The sequence below is a fragment of the Ambystoma mexicanum genome, chromosome 2q, assembly GCF_040938575.1.
Source record: "Ambystoma mexicanum isolate Mex_15411 chromosome 2q, UKY_AmexF1_1, whole genome shotgun sequence".
Lineage (NCBI taxonomy): Eukaryota > Metazoa > Chordata > Amphibia > Caudata > Ambystomatidae > Ambystoma > Ambystoma mexicanum.
Window position 1 is genome coordinate 59,450,932 of NC_090924.1, and position 16,667 is coordinate 59,467,598.

A 16,667-nucleotide genomic window follows, 5' to 3' on the forward strand; every position below is an offset into this window, starting at 1 on the left:
AGTACATCCAAATCAAGCTCTTCCAGGAGATGGCAGATGTCAGAGGAATGATTGACAGCTGAACGAGAGTAGCAATGTGGAGCAGGTTGCCACTTTTGAAGGACTTCCGCAAAGGGGTACAGGCCAGAGGTATGGCATGCATAAGTGTTGAGGTGCCCGAAGGTGGGTAGAGGAGAAGACAGGGTAGTCGAGAGAAGAAGAAGAGTGCCACAGGGGTGGTGGAGAAAGGAGGCAACAGGGTGGCCAGAGAAGCAGCAGGGGGTGCCAGAGTGGTGGCTGCGGAAGGAGGCGCAGGAGACAGAGAGGGATAAGAGGGGACAGCAGGAGAGGAAAGGAAGTTGATAAGGCGCAGGAAATGTTTATCAAAAAGGAGGAGATTGGCCTGAGGGCCCTGGACCAAGACGGTGCCATTCAAGTATATGATATGATATATTTTATTTATATCGGGCCCATATACAGGTGTTTCAGAGCGCGACCAGACAAAGGAAGGGGGAGCAGGGTAGAAAAACAGAAACAAATGATCTTACTAGGTCCAGTGACATTGAGAACGTGCAAGTGCATGGGAAAGGGGGAAAGTGCAACAAAAAAAGGCAGGGGGGCAAAGAAGTGCAAGGCATAGGATAATAATAAGTTAGTGTATAAAAGTGAATAAATAAGGTGATAAGAGCAGTGATAAGGGCAGCCAGTGAAGGGTGCAGTGCAGGTCAAGTCAGATTCGGTAGCATCTGATAAGTGCAGGAGAGGAGTGGGGGGGACCTGTGAGGGTCCAGATAACAGGCCCCAGTGCAGGGGTGGCAGGGAGGCAGTGCCGGAGGATAGGTGACTGGGCCAAGGGGGCCCTATTGGCAGGTGAGGCAGTGCTGAGAAGAGAAGGCAGATCAGCAGGGGAGGAGAGCGTCAAAGGCAGATTCGAAGAGGAAGGTCTTAAGGAGCTTCTGGAATCGTAGATGGTTTTCCTCCAGTTTCAGGGTGGCAGGGAGGCCGTTCCAAAGGAAGGATCCGGCCGAGGACAGATCTGCCCCCTGCACGTTTCTTAGAACAGCGGCTGACCCTGAGGGAGTTTGAAGTAGAGGAGCGAAGGGCTCGAGAAGGGAGGTATTTACGTAGGGATAGTTGAAGGTATTTTGGCCCCAGAAAGCCTTGTGGCAATGCAGAGGGTTTTAAATTTAATCCTTGCATCCACTGGGAGCCAATGGAGGGATTTCAGTGCTGGGGAGATACGATCCCAGGGCTTGAGGCCAAGGACAAGTCTTGCAGTTCTGTTCTGGATTAGCTGTAGAGGCTGGAGGCGGGTAGCTTTAGAAAGAGGCTGTTACAGTAGTCCAGCTTAGAGAGAATCAGAGCTTGAGAGACAGTGAGCTTCTGTGGGAAGGAGAGGAAGGGAAAGGTACCTCTGAGCAGGTGTAGTAAGAAGTTAGATTTTTTTGAGACTTCAGAGATGTGCGAGGAGAAGGATAGTGTGGAATCAACGATGACCCCGGGGTTCTTTGCTTCACATATAGGTGCAGGAGGAGGGCCGGGAGGGGCAGGCCAGAGAGTAAGGGGGAAGGAAGGAGAGGGTGTGCCGACGAGGATGATCTCAGTTTTATTTGCATTTAAACAGAGATCGTTGGCGGCACACCAATTTTGAATGGCGATTAGACAGAGATGAGGGAGGGAGAGGAGGTGGCGGAGGGAAGCCTGAAAATGAGTTGTGTGTCGTCAGCATAGCATTGGAAGTTGGAGCAGAAGATAGAAATGCAGTAGGCAAGGGTTGCCAAGTATTTATTGAAAAGCCAGGGTGAGAGATTAGACCCCTGAGGAACACCACAGGTAGAGAGGGAGATGGAGGAGAGGAAAGACCTAAGTTGTACCTGGGAGGGTCGATCAGAGAGAAAGGAGGTAAGCCAAGCCAGAGCCTGATCAGTGATGCCAAGTTTGTCACGGAGCCGATTGAGCAGGATGGTGTGGTTAACCGTATCGAAGGCGGAGGAGAGATCAAGTAGGATAAGGACAGAGGGGATGTTAGAGTCAAGGTTGGAGAGCAGATCTTCATGGATGTTCAGGAGAGACATTTATGATGGTCTTAGAGGAGTGGAAGGGGGCCAAGAGGGCCTCCCACCAGGTGCAACCATTAATGAGAGAGGAGGAAAAAGGAGAGAGAACAGAGACCATATGGGGGGTCCATAGGCCTGGAAGAAGCACTGGTGTAGGTATCCGCGATAGTGAGGCCTGGGTTGGAGAACAAGATGTCTCTATTGAGCTTCTTCCTGCCAGACTTAGTGAGAGGGATAGGATAGTCGATAGAAAAGCAATAAGAGAAGATAGGTGAGACAGAGAACACCATAAAGGATGAGGGGAAAGTGAGAAGGGCTCCCAAGCAGGGGAGGTTGGGGGGTAGCACTGGGGGGGATGGCGGGGACAGGCGAGGCACAAGGGGGGGGGCACGAAAGGGACGGGAGAACAACAAAGAACAAGAACAATGAACCTGGTAGTGAAGAGTGCAGGCAATGCAATGCCAAAAACCGTAGAGAACACAATTTCAACATTGTAGAGAACACACAAAGTCAATACCATTAACAAGACACAAAACACAAAAGGATCCTAGGAGTAAGAATGCAGGTAATATAATTCCAAAAAATGTGGAGTGCAACACAATGTTAAGTACAGTACATAATAGAACAGAGAAGGGAAAGGGTCAAGATGCGAGAAGATGGGAACGCAGTGGGTGGAGGGGAATGGAATAGGATGCAGGTACCTACGATGCGGTGGAGCGCACACGCAAGAGACAGGGGGGTGCACGCAGCCTAAGTTCCGAGAGAACGCATGCGGCCTAAGTTACGAGGGACCGCGTGCGGCTAAGATCCGAGGGATGGCACGCGGCATAAGATGCGAGGGAGCGCACACGGTATAAGATGCGAGGGAGCGCGCGTATGCTGGGGGGAGATGCAGGCACGTGGGGGGGATGAGAGGACCGGTTGCAGGGGGGAGCAACGCATATACAAGAGGAGAAGGGGCACAGGTCAGGGGGGGTTGCGTGGAGTGTAGCAAAGCTAACTCTCACCACACCTTCTTACTTTGCAGCCACAGACAGGAGGGTGAGGTCGTCCGTGCTCACAGTCTGCGCTGCTACCCCATCGCCACCAAACACTTGCGTCGCTCAACACTACGGCCTTGTCCTGCAAGGGCTTTGCTGCAGAGGGTCCGAACCTCGGTTCTTGTAGGCACGGAAGCATGGATGTTGCGATGCGTGCTATGTATAATCGGGCAGCATCTCCTGCGTTGCTCAACAACGCGGCCTTGTCCTGCGAGGGCTTTGCTGCAGAGGGTCCGAACCTCGGTTCTTATATGTACCGAAGCATGGATGTCGCGATGCATGCTTTGTATAATCGGGCAGCATTTCCTGCGTCGCTCAACAACGCGGCCTTGTCCTGCGAGGGCTTTGCCGCAGAGGGTCCGAACCTCAGTGCTTATAGGCACGGAAGCATGGACGTAGCTACGTGTGCTACGTATAATCGGGCAGTGTCTCCTGCGCACCTGCATCACAACACCACAGCCTTGTCCTATGAACTCAAGTCTGTGTCAGTACCAGTGTAGACATTTTGGTATGAACAGAAAGCCTCAATGAAAACATGAAGTCGAATATAAAGGTAAAGATGAACTATTAACTGATCTGAAAAGCCTGCCCTAATTAACCAGCAATCATCTAAAGGACGGTACAGAGGAATTCTACTAAAGCAAAGGCAGTCTCTAACTACTGCCAAGACCCTGCCGGCAGGGCTGTACCTTGTACTGATAATGGCTTCTTTCCAATAAGGGAAATAAGAGGAAGGACCAACGAGGAGGGCAAATCGGCACATGCTGAAATGCGTCTTGGAGATCCTGAGTGGCAAGTAAGCTGCCCAGTTGCAAAGCAGTCCGACTAATCACCACGGTCATCACCTTGAACGCCTCTAAACCCTCCTGTGTACTTCGATGGACACAGGGCTGCCTTTGCCGGCCTGTACAGCCCTGTTTCGCTGCAGCCTTTATATGAGTAGTGAAGGATTTTGCAGATTTCACGCTCGTTTATTATTAAGCTTGTCCAGAGGATAAAGGGCTCAACCCCAATAAAGGCGATCCAGAATCTTTTAAAATTGGATTTTGCCCCTTAAGTGCCTGGTGCGCAGTGCCGATTCTACAGCTATGCCCCTAGCTACAGTGTCTTGCTGATATGAAGCCTCCATCAGGTCCTGTTCGACCTGGCGTGCCTCTACAAGTCCTCAATGGAAAGCCTTCTAGTTGTCCATAAGTAATAAAGCGTCATAATCGCCCAATTTTCTCCACAATTTCAGATTTGCTGCCATCATAGTTTCTGTGTTTGCTTACCTCAGAACAAGGGATTTATTTTGATGAAATATTTTACCAGCAGCTTCAAGAATCCCACCGTCACGACCTAGCAGCTCTTTGCAAGGATGCAGAGGATGTAGAAACTTGAGTATTCCCGAATTGCGTAAACGCCACCACAATGTTGGAGGAGTGTGATGTAGGCTGATCCATTAAACAGTTTCAAGCCAGGTAGGTAACAGTAGCGAATGACCAACTTCTACCTGATGGAACCAACACTGGTTTTTGCATCTCCAAGCTCAGAGGCCCCAGAGACAGAAACCTGTCGGAGCCTCTAGGACACGACTGTCCGATTTCTCGCCACTCCAGGCTGTTGATGTGCCACCTGGTTTCTGTCGCTGACCAAAGACTGTTCACCTGCAAGTCCTCGCAGTGAGCGCTCCAACCCTTCACAGACGCATGCGTGACCACGGGTCTTTGGCCAAGGAGGCCAGAAGGGCTCCCCCACCATAAGATTGCTGCCTTTGACCCACCAATCAATGTTGAGGACCACTTGATTCCCTTCCCTATCTGAGTATCTAGGACTGCTCCGATGAACTGGAGCTTTTAGACTGGTGTTAAATGGGACTTCAAGTTCAGGGAGAAGCCCAGCATGTGCAGTAGTAGAGAAGTGCACTCTAGATGAGAAGACTTGCTCCGCTGATTTCCCCCGGATCAGACAGTAATCCTGAGGTGAGCCGCGACTACCGCCATGGGCTTGGTGAAGACCCTTGGAGTTGAGGTCAACCCAAAAGGCAGCACTTTGAACTGATAATGGTTGTCCCCCATGAGGAATCTTAGGAACTTCCTGTGCTTTAGGTGTATAGGCACATGGAAATAAACGTCCAATAGGTCTAATGACACGAGCCAGTCCTGAAGTTTGGGATTGTGGACAATTTCTTTCAACGTCACCATCTTGAATTGATCCTTCCTCAGGAACTTGTTGAAGGCTCAGAGGTCCAGGATGGGACGGAGACCACCTCCCTTCTTGGGCACCAGGAAATACCGGAAATACCAGTCCGACCATCTCCGATCGGTAAGTACCTCTTCCACGGCACCCTTCTAAAACAGGTCTCTCAGCTCTCCCTGTCCCGGTTGGTTTGGAGGCAGTGGGGGTCTGTCCGGGGACTTTCTTAAAAAGAGCAGGCAATAAATAGCCCCACAGAATAGTTTGCAGGTCACAGGGATCAGAGGTAATCTCCTGCCACTGGGGCCAATGCCCTGCCAACCATCTACCAACCAGTAAGTTGTGAGAAGGGGAAATCAAAGCGGCTTAGAGGGCTGAGCCGCCCCTGCCACTGGCTGTTGGCCTCTAGAAGCCCCTCTGCCCCTTTTGGGACACGAGAAACGCCTCTGCCCCTGCTTGGCTTGCAGGAGCTGCTGCTTTCTGCCATAGGGTACATTATTTGGAAACAAAGGGGTGGCGTCCTGCCACATGCATTTTTCCATTTACAGGTATTTTCTGTAAAAAGTACCTATTTTTTCATGCTTTATATTAAAAACCTGCTCTGTGCTAACTTTAAACCAATTAAAAGATAGAAGAGCAAAAATAGTCACCGAGTTCACATAGTCTTTTATTATTTAGCTAGTGTAGAAATGAAGTTGTAGCCCAAAACATTGCTTTTTTTAAAAGAGGGTTTTCTTTGGGGGGTAATTAAGTTCTGCATTCTTCTTATACTCTTTTTGTAAATTGTGAAACAAAACATATTTGATACATATCACAGTGGACGAACAAATGCAAATATATACATTAACACAATAAATATTTAGGTGGTGTAACCAATTTTACTGCACCTTCTTTGCCTATACACTCAGTTGTACGTACATTGTTGCATTCAATATAGGAGAAGGCACTTCAGTGCTAAACACAAAAACACTTCTACACTAACGCAAATCTCTGAATATCTTTCTTTTTTTCTTTCTTTTCCTTTTAATACTCTTTTGAACACTAGATGATCAGAATTGCCAGGCGGGAGGGTGACCTAGTCATCGGTCGACATCTAGATGTAAATCAACTATAAATGATTGTAACACTCAAGGTGTTCCGTCCTCAAGCCTTCATCTTGGGCCAAGACCGGGTCTCCCTAGAAAGGGGAACATATAAAATGAACTCAATTAGTGTAGGGCTCTTCTATGCGGAGACCGATGGCTCATATAAACGCATGAACATATATATAATCAAATAAAAACCGTATAATGCATAATTATGGAAAAGAGAGTGTTTCCTATTATGCAGGAGCCTGCCAACCGGTAACTGACCTGATCTGAGTCGCTCTTTAACATGTCTTCCCGGGAAGAGGAAGCAGAGGACCCTGAGTCTTGTATACTAAAATGGCACTCGGCAGGCACACGTATCCTTGGGGGCTGTGGATCAGGGGACAAAAAGCAGGGGGTGGAGTGAGAGGCTAGGGTTGGTAATTAACCATGGTCAGAACGAAGAAAGACTGAATGAGGCAAGTACCTGCGCTCCCTCTAGGCTGGAACAGGTTCTGATCGAATCAGCAGGGCTGTAGAGAAGTGGCATTTGCCAGTGATAAAGGAAGATGGAGGAAGTGTTGAAATGTGGCGGCCCCTATAAGAAGAGGCAAACCTTGCACTGGTTGAGCACTGAAAGTGGCAACATTATTTAAAAACCAAGGGTACCTTGATTAAGTTGGGGTGATTCCATCCACAGTAGTTGGATGAATTTGTATTTCAAGACGTGCGGGTAAACGGAGATTGTTATCTCTCGTGGCACGGCAGTCCCTGTGGGAAAGAAGCAAAAAGGTTGGTCTTGGGCACCAGGGAGCCAACTCTTGAAACTGTTGGACGTCCGATTCCTATGTGAGCAAAACTGAACTGGCGGGGCCTGGTGTTGAATTCAGGAAAGGGCAATGGGCTTACCTTATAGGGGATCAGGGCAAGATATACCGGAATCTGTGCAGCGTACTTACAGGCAGCAAGAAGATATCGTGGCGTACTGGATCACGGCAGAACTGTGAGATGTGTAAAAGGGATATGGTGCGCATGCGAAGGGGAGAAGTGCCCCTAGGTAGAGCGCATGCGTGAAGGTCAACGGCAACCAAAAGCGTTGAAAATTACGTAGGTCCTTATCGCTGATAAAGCTCCTGCAAATGGAGTCTGTATCTGTTGTAGTGATGTGTACTACCAAAAGTAGGCGGCTGTGTCTATGCTGACAACACATCACTGAAACGAGCTGTGGCGGTCATGAGTACATGATCATAGAGACCAGCCTGAAGCTGTGGCTGTCCCTCTGCTTTTCAATAAAATAGAGCCCGCAGGGCCAGGCGTGCAATGTTTGTTGAGACGTGAAAAGGGAATTAATGGGGGCGTGGCCATGAGCGCCAGCGATGCGGCTGCTTCCTTGAGGGCCCCCGTCCGAGACCCACGGCATCCAGCATTTAATCAATCCCTGGCGATCGGATTGAAGCGATGGATGGAGTTATGGCGAGCTGATATGCTGGGGCACTCGCCGATGTGCAGTAAGGCTTCACTGACCCCCGATTGAGCCCTGAAAAGGCCCGAATTCTCCCACACTCGCTGTCCGGCAGCAACGCTTACAAGATGGCGGACGGGACCCGCTGAGGGAGCGGAGGAGGAGCTGAGAGGAGAGATTCCTCGCCCGCGGCACGCTCCCGTAGCTTCCAAAGTTCTGACAGTGACTGCGCCATGAAGACGGAGGGCTCCCCTCTTCGTGGGTGAGCGGCGAGGAGCACCGGAGCTGGACCCGGAGCAGAGACTGGGACGACTGCAGCACCGGAAAGCGGCGACAAAAGAGAGGATCGGCCCTGCGGAGTGGGCAAAGCGCTCGGCCCCCAGGGCACCCATTAACTGTGGGCTCCGGAGCCTCACTCCGACTCGGCCCAACGGGGGCGAGTCATTTGAGCACCTGACAAGTGGCGGCACTCCGGCTCCCCCTCCCCCAATATCCTCCCAGCTACGGCAGAGGGACCCAGAAACAGAAAAGGAGAAAGATTGCAGAGGCCCACCTGATAGACACAATGTCGGCAACCCCAAAAGACAGCGGAGAGCAACAAACCTACCTGCAGGAGACAGCCTTGTCGCACATCACAACTGCAAAGAGAAGAGTTGGAAGCCCCGATCACCCAGAAGGAGGTCGACGCAGCCATCAAATCTCTGAATTCAAGACGGGTTTTCGACCCGATTCTACAAACTCTTCCGGCCCCAGCTACTAGCTCCTATGACGGTGCTCTTCAATTCTTTTGCCAACTTAGGGGAGGTTACGCCGACGATGCAAGAGTCAATCACAGTTTTAGCCCTCAAGCCCGGAAAAGACCCCAGAGAAATCGCGGCATACAGACCAATTGCCCTCCTAAACCTTGATGCGAACATTTACTCGAAGGTCCTGGCAAACCGGCTAGCAAGAATACTCCCAGATATTAAAGATCCTGACCAGACGGGATTCATAATGAACAAAGCAACGGCAGATAACACACGCAGGATCCTCAACTTGGTCGAGATAGCTAATCGGGACTCGCAGAAATTATCTTTGCTAGCCCTGGACGCGACAAAGGCCTTTGATAATGTAGACTGGTCATTCCACCAACTAACTCTAAAATCCTTCCACTTTGGACCCTCCTTCATTAAGCTAGTCCTAGTGAATAACCAAGCTCCGAAGACCCTCCTCCGGATTAATGGCTCACTATCCAGCCCCATCCCCCTAACGTGCGGCACCAGGCAGGGATGCCCTTTGTCCCCCTTACTCTTCGCCCTAGTAATGGAGCCCCTAGCCCAAAGTATCCGCCGCAATGCCAGAATTAAAGGCCTCCAAGTAGGCCCTTCCCAACATAAGATTGCACTATATGCGGACGACGTGCTGCTGGCTATAACGGACACCTCCCAGTCGCTGAGGGCTGCCCTAGCAGAGATCCACATATTCGGGAGGGTCTTGGGGTTCTCCATTAACTTCGTGAAATCAACAGCCTTGGGAGTAAACCTGGAATTAGGAGACAAAGAATCCTTCGGATCCCATTGCTCGATCCCGCTGAGCGAAAAATCAATCCCTTACCTCGGGGTCCAGATCCCCCGCTCGCCCCGAAGATACCTACCGGATAAACCTCCCGTCGCTATTGAAGAACTTGGAGGAAGACCTGACCCGCTGGAGCTTGCAGGAAATTTCCCTACTAGGTCGCATTGCGGCTTGCAAGATGAACCTCCTTCCACGATTTCTATCCGCCTGCTCAGCCCTCCCCACCATAATCCCCCACCCCCCCATCCAGCGCCTCCAGAGGAAGATATTCAGCTTCATCTGGAAGGGGGAAACAATCACGAATCCCACAGAAAACCATGATGTGAGCCTCAAACCTGGGAGGCCTCGGGGTTCCAGACCTCCAAAAATATCAGATGGCGGCTCAGATAGCTCATACCCGAGCCTGGACCATTGCATCTGGGCGCCCCAAGTGGACGGAAATTGAACAATCCCGGCTACCCCTGCCCTTCCGCTTTCTGCTACATCTGCCTGCTTCCCTGCGACGGACATGGCGATCTATCCTATCATCAACCAAACAGACGCTAAAAGCTTGGGATTGGGTGCGTAAATTCAGAGGCATCCTGAGAGACTTAAGCCCATCCGCCCCAATATTCCACAACTTGGCCTTCTCACCTGGAACCTGTCCCTCGAATTGTACAAATTGGATCGCCGGTGGCCTCAACTCTCTAGGTCAGCTTTTTGAAGGAACTCAGCCACCGACCTTTGACCAATGCAAAAGCGCTTTTGGGCTATCAGAGTCTGACAGGTTCACCTATGCCCAAATCCGACATTGGTGCATGCACCCACAGACCCGCATAGTGGCCACAAGGGATCTAGATCCCCTTGAGCTGACAGCTACCGACCCACCAAGCCGAGGGAGAATCTCAACATTATATAAACTATTGCAGACAAGCCTGCTTGACGCTAAAGCAACCTATATGACACAGTGGGAAACGGATCTGGGGCACCTGAAACAAGATCAGTCTTGGGCAGACATCTGGTCGCGAACACACTCGTCCTCCTTCTGTACAACAAACGGGAATGTGCCCATAAACTGCTATTAAGATGGTATTATCCACCTCTCCGCCTACACCACTTCAATAAGTCCTAGACCCGCTATGCTGGCGCTGCTGCGGCCTAACGGCTCCTATCTACATATGTGGTGAACATGCCCGATGGTGGCGAAATTTTGGTCCCAGTGTATAGCCACCATAGCTGACATTACCCAGACAACGCTACCACAGGGGCCGGAACATATATTGCTGGGGGTCCCAATCCCAGGCATTTACCCGCGATCGGGTAAGCAGGCGGCCCTCATAACAGCTGCTTTTAGCCGCTAAAATCAAAGTGGCTCGAACCTGGAAATCGCCCACTAATGATCCTGTGGTGGCTAAAGCTCTGGGACATCTTCATTGCAGAAAAGATCACGGCGGCAAGCAGGGGCCACCTTCACCGCTTCACGAATACCTGGGTGCCCGTGATAGACTACGACCAAAGCTACCCAGCCCTAATGTATAAACCACGCTCGGTAACGAATGCTTTACGGGCGGGAGACAGAGATTTGGCCCAAGAAGGAGTGGAACAGGAGCTGCAGAGCAGCCAGATATAGAGGGTGGGGGAAAATAGTTAAGGGATGTTGAATATGGCTTTAAATGCGGCAGTTGCCACATGATCTGTAATGTAATGTTTCTTGTGTGCTGACCAAAAATAAACAAGTTAAAAAAATTTAAAAAAAGAAAAGGGAATTAATGATCGAGTGCATGTTGCACTGCGAGGAGCACAGAGCTGTTGTCGCACGTAACAGGGAGGTCCTTGAACAGCAAGTGCTGCCTAGAAGAGGTAGTGGGTGGACAAGGTAAGGGGTGTATTACCTGGTGCATCGATTGATGTGGCTATAAGTGTATTGTGTACATAGTCTAAATAGATCTGGGCATGGAAAAACTGGTAAGCTTACTCGCAACATTGTTCTCATGCCTCGAGAGCCTCGTAAGATGAGAGGTAGCGAAGTTGTAGGCAGATGCTACGCTGATATGTCATGCAAAACAGAGGTATACTCAGTGATTCAAGTCATTATGCACATACTTTTTTCCGCTTACTATATCATTTGAGGTGAAGGCCAGGCTAAATGCAGGAAAACAGTAGTATCGAGTGGTCAGTGTGCTATAGAACACACATTCTACTCTGGATATTCTGCCCTGGTGACTTGGCAAATGCTGTATAGTGCCCCATTGGGCGCTATCCTAGGTACAAGGTGACATTGATAGTAGGAGCCAACAAAGTTTCGAGACAACAATCATATAAACTCTGCAGTGAAACACAAAAACACTGCAATAAACATTTAGCCTAAAAGGACTTCCTGCACTGGATCCAATGCCCTGGTGGCTTAAATAGTGCTAAATTGTAGAGTCCGTGATGGGACTATAAGAAGAAATGTCCCTTGCTGGTAGGTATGTGTGTCCCTAGGTAATTGGAGAGGAGTGACTAGTCACTCTGATAGAGTATCTGTATATAGGGAGACTAGAAGTACTTTCCCCTAGTAAAAAAGACAAGTCAGGGCTCGGGAGAGGCCAATTCTTTAATAGAATGTAGGTGATGTTTCATTAAGACCTCTGGTGGTGGATTTTAATATAAAGATCCACCAGGATTCTTTGTGGTTCAGTGCATTGGTGGCATTCGTGGTGTTCAAAACTGTGTCTCCGACCCACCAAAGCATTTCGTCTGTGCTATGTTGGTGTTCAAGATAGTGCAACACCAGGGGGGCTGAATATGTTCTACATCTAATCCGCGATCTATGCTCCCCGATTCTTTTATTAACTTGTCTTTTAGTTTGGCCTACGTATCTTAGCCCGCATGGGCATTCAATTATGTAGACCACATTGGTGGTTTTGCAGTTAGAAAAAGGTTTAATTTTCCATTCTTTTTCTTCAATCATGAAGGAAGTTGTTTTCTTGGTCAGTCTGCATACATTACAGGTCCTGCATGGATGGTGGGCCACAATCTCTCTCATGCTCCATACTTCGGTCCTTTGTGATTTTTTGTTAATTCTGGCGTGAGTTAGTACGTCTTTCAAATGTTGTCCACGTTTCAACGCCATTCTTGGCAATGGTTCTTCTGGTAGGCTTAGCTGAACGAGAGGACAGAATATTTTAATCAGAGCCTTCAATTTGGTAGTGGTGGGTCCGAAAGTAGTGACACAGGTCATCAGTTGTTCTTTATCCATGTTTTTTGTTTTAGGTGTGAGCAAAGACTCTCGTGGAGTATATTGGTCTCTTTTTTGTGGTTCTAAACAATTTCCTAGGGTACCCTCTGGTTTGTAGGTCCTTGGCATGCTTCTTAATTTTATTTAGTTCTGTGCAGTTACTTCTTAGCCGCAAAAACTGCCCGTAGGGCAGATTATCCCTTAGGTTTCTTGGATGGTTGCTCCTGTAATGTAGGAGTGTATTCCGGTCGGTTTCTTTTTTTATACAGTGAGCATGTTAGTTTGTTCTCCCTTGTTCCAATCAGAAGATCTAGAAAGTTGATTTCTTGATTACTTTTGTTCAGTGTGAATTTGATTTTACGGGTTTGTTCGTTAATCCAGTCTAAAAAGTTGGCCGGAGTGGCATAATTATCTTGCCAGATGAAAATGATATCATCTATATAACGAAACCAACGGGAGACCTTCTCTTGAAAGGGATTGCTGGTATTCAGGATGTATTGCTGCTCATACTCTGACATAAAGATGACAGCCATGCTATGGGCGAAAGCCGCCCCAATTGCTGTACCACTGATTTGCAGGTAAAAAGCTTCATCAAATGAAAAAAAGAAATTATGTGTCAGAGCAAATTCAAGGTGTTCCACAAAGAAGTTAATTGGAACTCTTTTCTGCGTCATATGGTGGGTGAGGTGATGACGAATGCATTCTATTGCTGAGTCTTGGGGAATGCTTGTGTACAAGCTTGTGATATCCATTGTGACCAGTAGTAGTTCTGATGGAATAAATGGTTGATTTTCAAAGATAGATATTGTGGCCATTGCGTCCCTTAGATATGTTGGTGTCTGTTGGCTTAAACGTTTAAGGAAATGATCCACAAATTTAAAAATGGGTTCCAATATCGATCCGTCCCCAGACACTATGGGCCTCCCTGGTGGTTTGAGTTTGTTTTTGTGCACTTTGGGAAGGGCATAGAATGCCGGTGTTCTACCTTCCGAGGTGGTTAGAAATGTGTCCTCCTTTTCAGTGATCCAATTCTGGTTAAAAGCAAACTTGGTTATCGCCTGAAATGTTAACCTTATCTGGGTAGTAGGGTCCTTTTTCAATTTTTTATAGTTTGTTGTCTCATCTAGAAGGCTCCTCACTATGTCCTTGTATTGGTTCAGATTTTGGACTACGATACCTCCGCCCTTGTCAGCCATTCTTCCTTGTTTCTGTGACTGATCGTCTGAGGACCCCCGAGCTAGATGTGTCAAGAGAACGTCACCCATTTTCGTCTGTTTCTGTTGGGGCCTGTCTGGTTGGCTAGCCTTTCCTTTTCCTTGTTAACTTTATAATCTGCCGCCAGATATGGGTACACATTTTCAATGTAAACGTTTTTTTAATATCCTTAGCCAGTTTTTTTTTTCTTTTCTAGGGTGGTTGCAATAAACTGGTCAAGGGCTGTGTTAATTTCTTTGAGTTTGTCTCGTGCATTTTTCAGATCTTCATTAAGGAATTTGCTTTCCTCAGCTTTTAGTTCCTCCTTAATTTTGGCATGTATCCGCTGGTCACTGGTGATGGTGAGCACCATGAGGTCTCTGGAGCATTTAGTAGAAATGTTACTGAATCCGACCATGTATTCTTTATCGTCCAAGAACAATGCGGGTTCATTGTGGATCGTCAAGCCGAGGGGTACAAGGTTAACGTTAGGCATTGCCTTAAGAAGTGTCCATGACCTTCTGTTCCAAAACATTTCTTTTTCAGTTTTAATAAGTTGTCACCTGATGCTGTTGAGGCTATGTGTTGTTGAGCGCCATCTAAGTTGAAGAGGGTGGGTCCCTGGATGATTTCGAAGGTTTTTGCCTCTGAGAAGCTGAGTGTCTGTTCCATATTCTAATTTGGTAAGCAATGTGAGTAGACTAGGGTCAGTTGTGGGGTTGGGCAGGCTACGGTCTTCATGTTCTTGAATAGAAGTCTAATCAAATGAATTTTGGTGGTTCCTATTATAGCTAGTGCTATATCTTAATCCTGAGTAACTTGAGGGACAGCTCAGGTTTGTGGGAGGACTTAAGCGATAGTTAGCTAGGAAACAAAGGGGTGGTGTCCTGTCAAATGCATTTGTCTATTTACAGGTAGTTTCTGTAAAAAGTAGCTATTTTTCATGCTTTATATTGTTGCAAAAAAAAAAAACTGCTCTGGGCTAACTTTAAGCCAATTGAAAGATAGAAGAGCAAAAAAAGTTATCGAGTTCACATAGCTTTTTATTATTTAGCTAGTGTAGAAATGCAGTTGTAGCCCAAAGCATTGCTTTTTTTAAAAAGAGGGTTTTCTTTGGGGGTAATTAAGTTCTGCATTCTTATACTCTTTTTGTAAATTGTGGAACCTGCTCTGTGCTAACTTTGATATATTTAATTGAGGGTACATAATGTCTATAGCCTCTGCCTCTTGAGGCAAAGCTAAAGGCAGGCTTGGCCGGCTGCGCAGCTAAACCCAGCAACTTTGCTGCAATTTTTGACTCTTTGAATTTTTCTATAGAGTCGTCATCTTTCTGTCCACAAAGTACATCTCCCTCAAAGGGCATGTCTATCAGCCTGTTCTGGACATTTGGGGGAGAATCCAGAGGTTTTTAAGTAGGCCTGTCTTCTCATTACTACTGCCAATCCCATTGACCGGCCAATGCAGTCTGCCGCGTTCAAGCAAGTTTTTAACAACTGCTTGGCCAACCTCCTGTCCATCCTCCACCAGCCGTATAAAACCATCATGCATTTCCTCTTCTGGGATGTTGAGTGGTTTGTTCCACAGCCTTCCACAGACCAAATTAAAATTTGGCAAAGCTGCATGCCACATTAGCGGCCTTTAAAGACATACTGCCCGAGGTAAAAACCTTCTTGGTCATCGTTAGGGAGACTTCGCATTATATGGCTAAATTCCCTTACCTATAGAGTCCCCCAGCAGCTTTGCTGGATTTGAAGGGTTTTTTTTTTTTTCCGGCTAAGTGCGAGATTCTTTTTCCCCACTCTTAGGCGTTTTTGCTATGTGTGTTCTAGGCTATTTTTGTGTTTAATGTCTATGGGGTTTCTCTCACCTCCATAGGAACCATCTTTATTCACGTGTTACACAGCACCTTCCGTGCAGTGACACAAGGGTGTCGTAGCGACCCCCAAACATAGACTCCATACCCTGGGACTGACTACTGTCTCCCAGGGCATGTAAAGTCCCAATTGACTTTACTAGTCAATTTTTATTAACTAAACCAGTACAAACCATCTTACAATGGAGGTACTGGAAAGGGTTAATAGTTTTTCCCTTATTTTCATTTTCGAGAGGGTACCGTGCAGTCCCTCTCTCAAAAGTTTCTGGCTGGTGGCAGTGGTTACTACCGTAAATATTCGACCGCAAATATTTTCCTATGGGATTTTCCCATTGTTCGAGGCTACAACATTTTCTGACAGCCTCTAACATACCACTGGTGTATTTTAATATTAACTTTACTCCGGTAGGTTTTATTTGCCAGAACTTTAATATAACTTCTTTCTCGTGTCTTTCTCTAAACTCCGAGCCCAGGTCAGGGGATCCTTTGTTCATCCTTTTGGCGGGCTTCTGCCAAGAAGCCCTCCTTTCGGCGCCACTGAGTCTGGGGTGGGTCCATTGTGCGGGAGGGGGAGTAGGACCCCTGGACAGGGTTTCCTCAGCAACCCATGTCGCACTGTATCCTGATAGGCTTGAGGGTCTCCCACCAAGATGACCACTCCACTGTGTGAGTGACAGCTGGGCTGTATGAATGGCAATCTTTTTGCATAAAAGCAGGGTCCTGAGGACTGGAAGAGCAAGACGTCCCCACTGAAACTAAGAAGCCGAAGAGGAGAGAAGCCAAAGACATCTGCAATGACTGAACCATCAGTGAAGCCCTGCTGCAGCGTCTCACCAATTCTCTCCACGCGATGAGGGAAGATCTACATCTGAAAGAGCCTTCTTCCCTTAAGCTGGTGGGGCCAACCAGTTTGCCAATCACCTTCCCGGACCTGCCTTGGTCGAATCGCCAGTACCCTGTACTCGGAGGTCGGATAGCCAGGCACCAGCCCACCCGGGCCACGATTTAAAGGAGCTTGCCTTTTATTCGTCGGGCAGCACCGCGGCTGGTTTCATCCCTGGGTAGTG

The 16,667-nt window shown here is 48.1% G+C and overlaps 1 protein-coding gene across 3 annotated transcripts in view; it reads right to left on the reverse strand.

Moving 5' to 3' along the window:
* Positions 1–16,667, reverse strand: part of CREBBP (CREB binding protein) — a 2,841,012-nt gene that overhangs the window by 213,843 nt on the left and 2,610,502 nt on the right. The gene's annotated exons all lie outside the window — the stretch shown is intronic.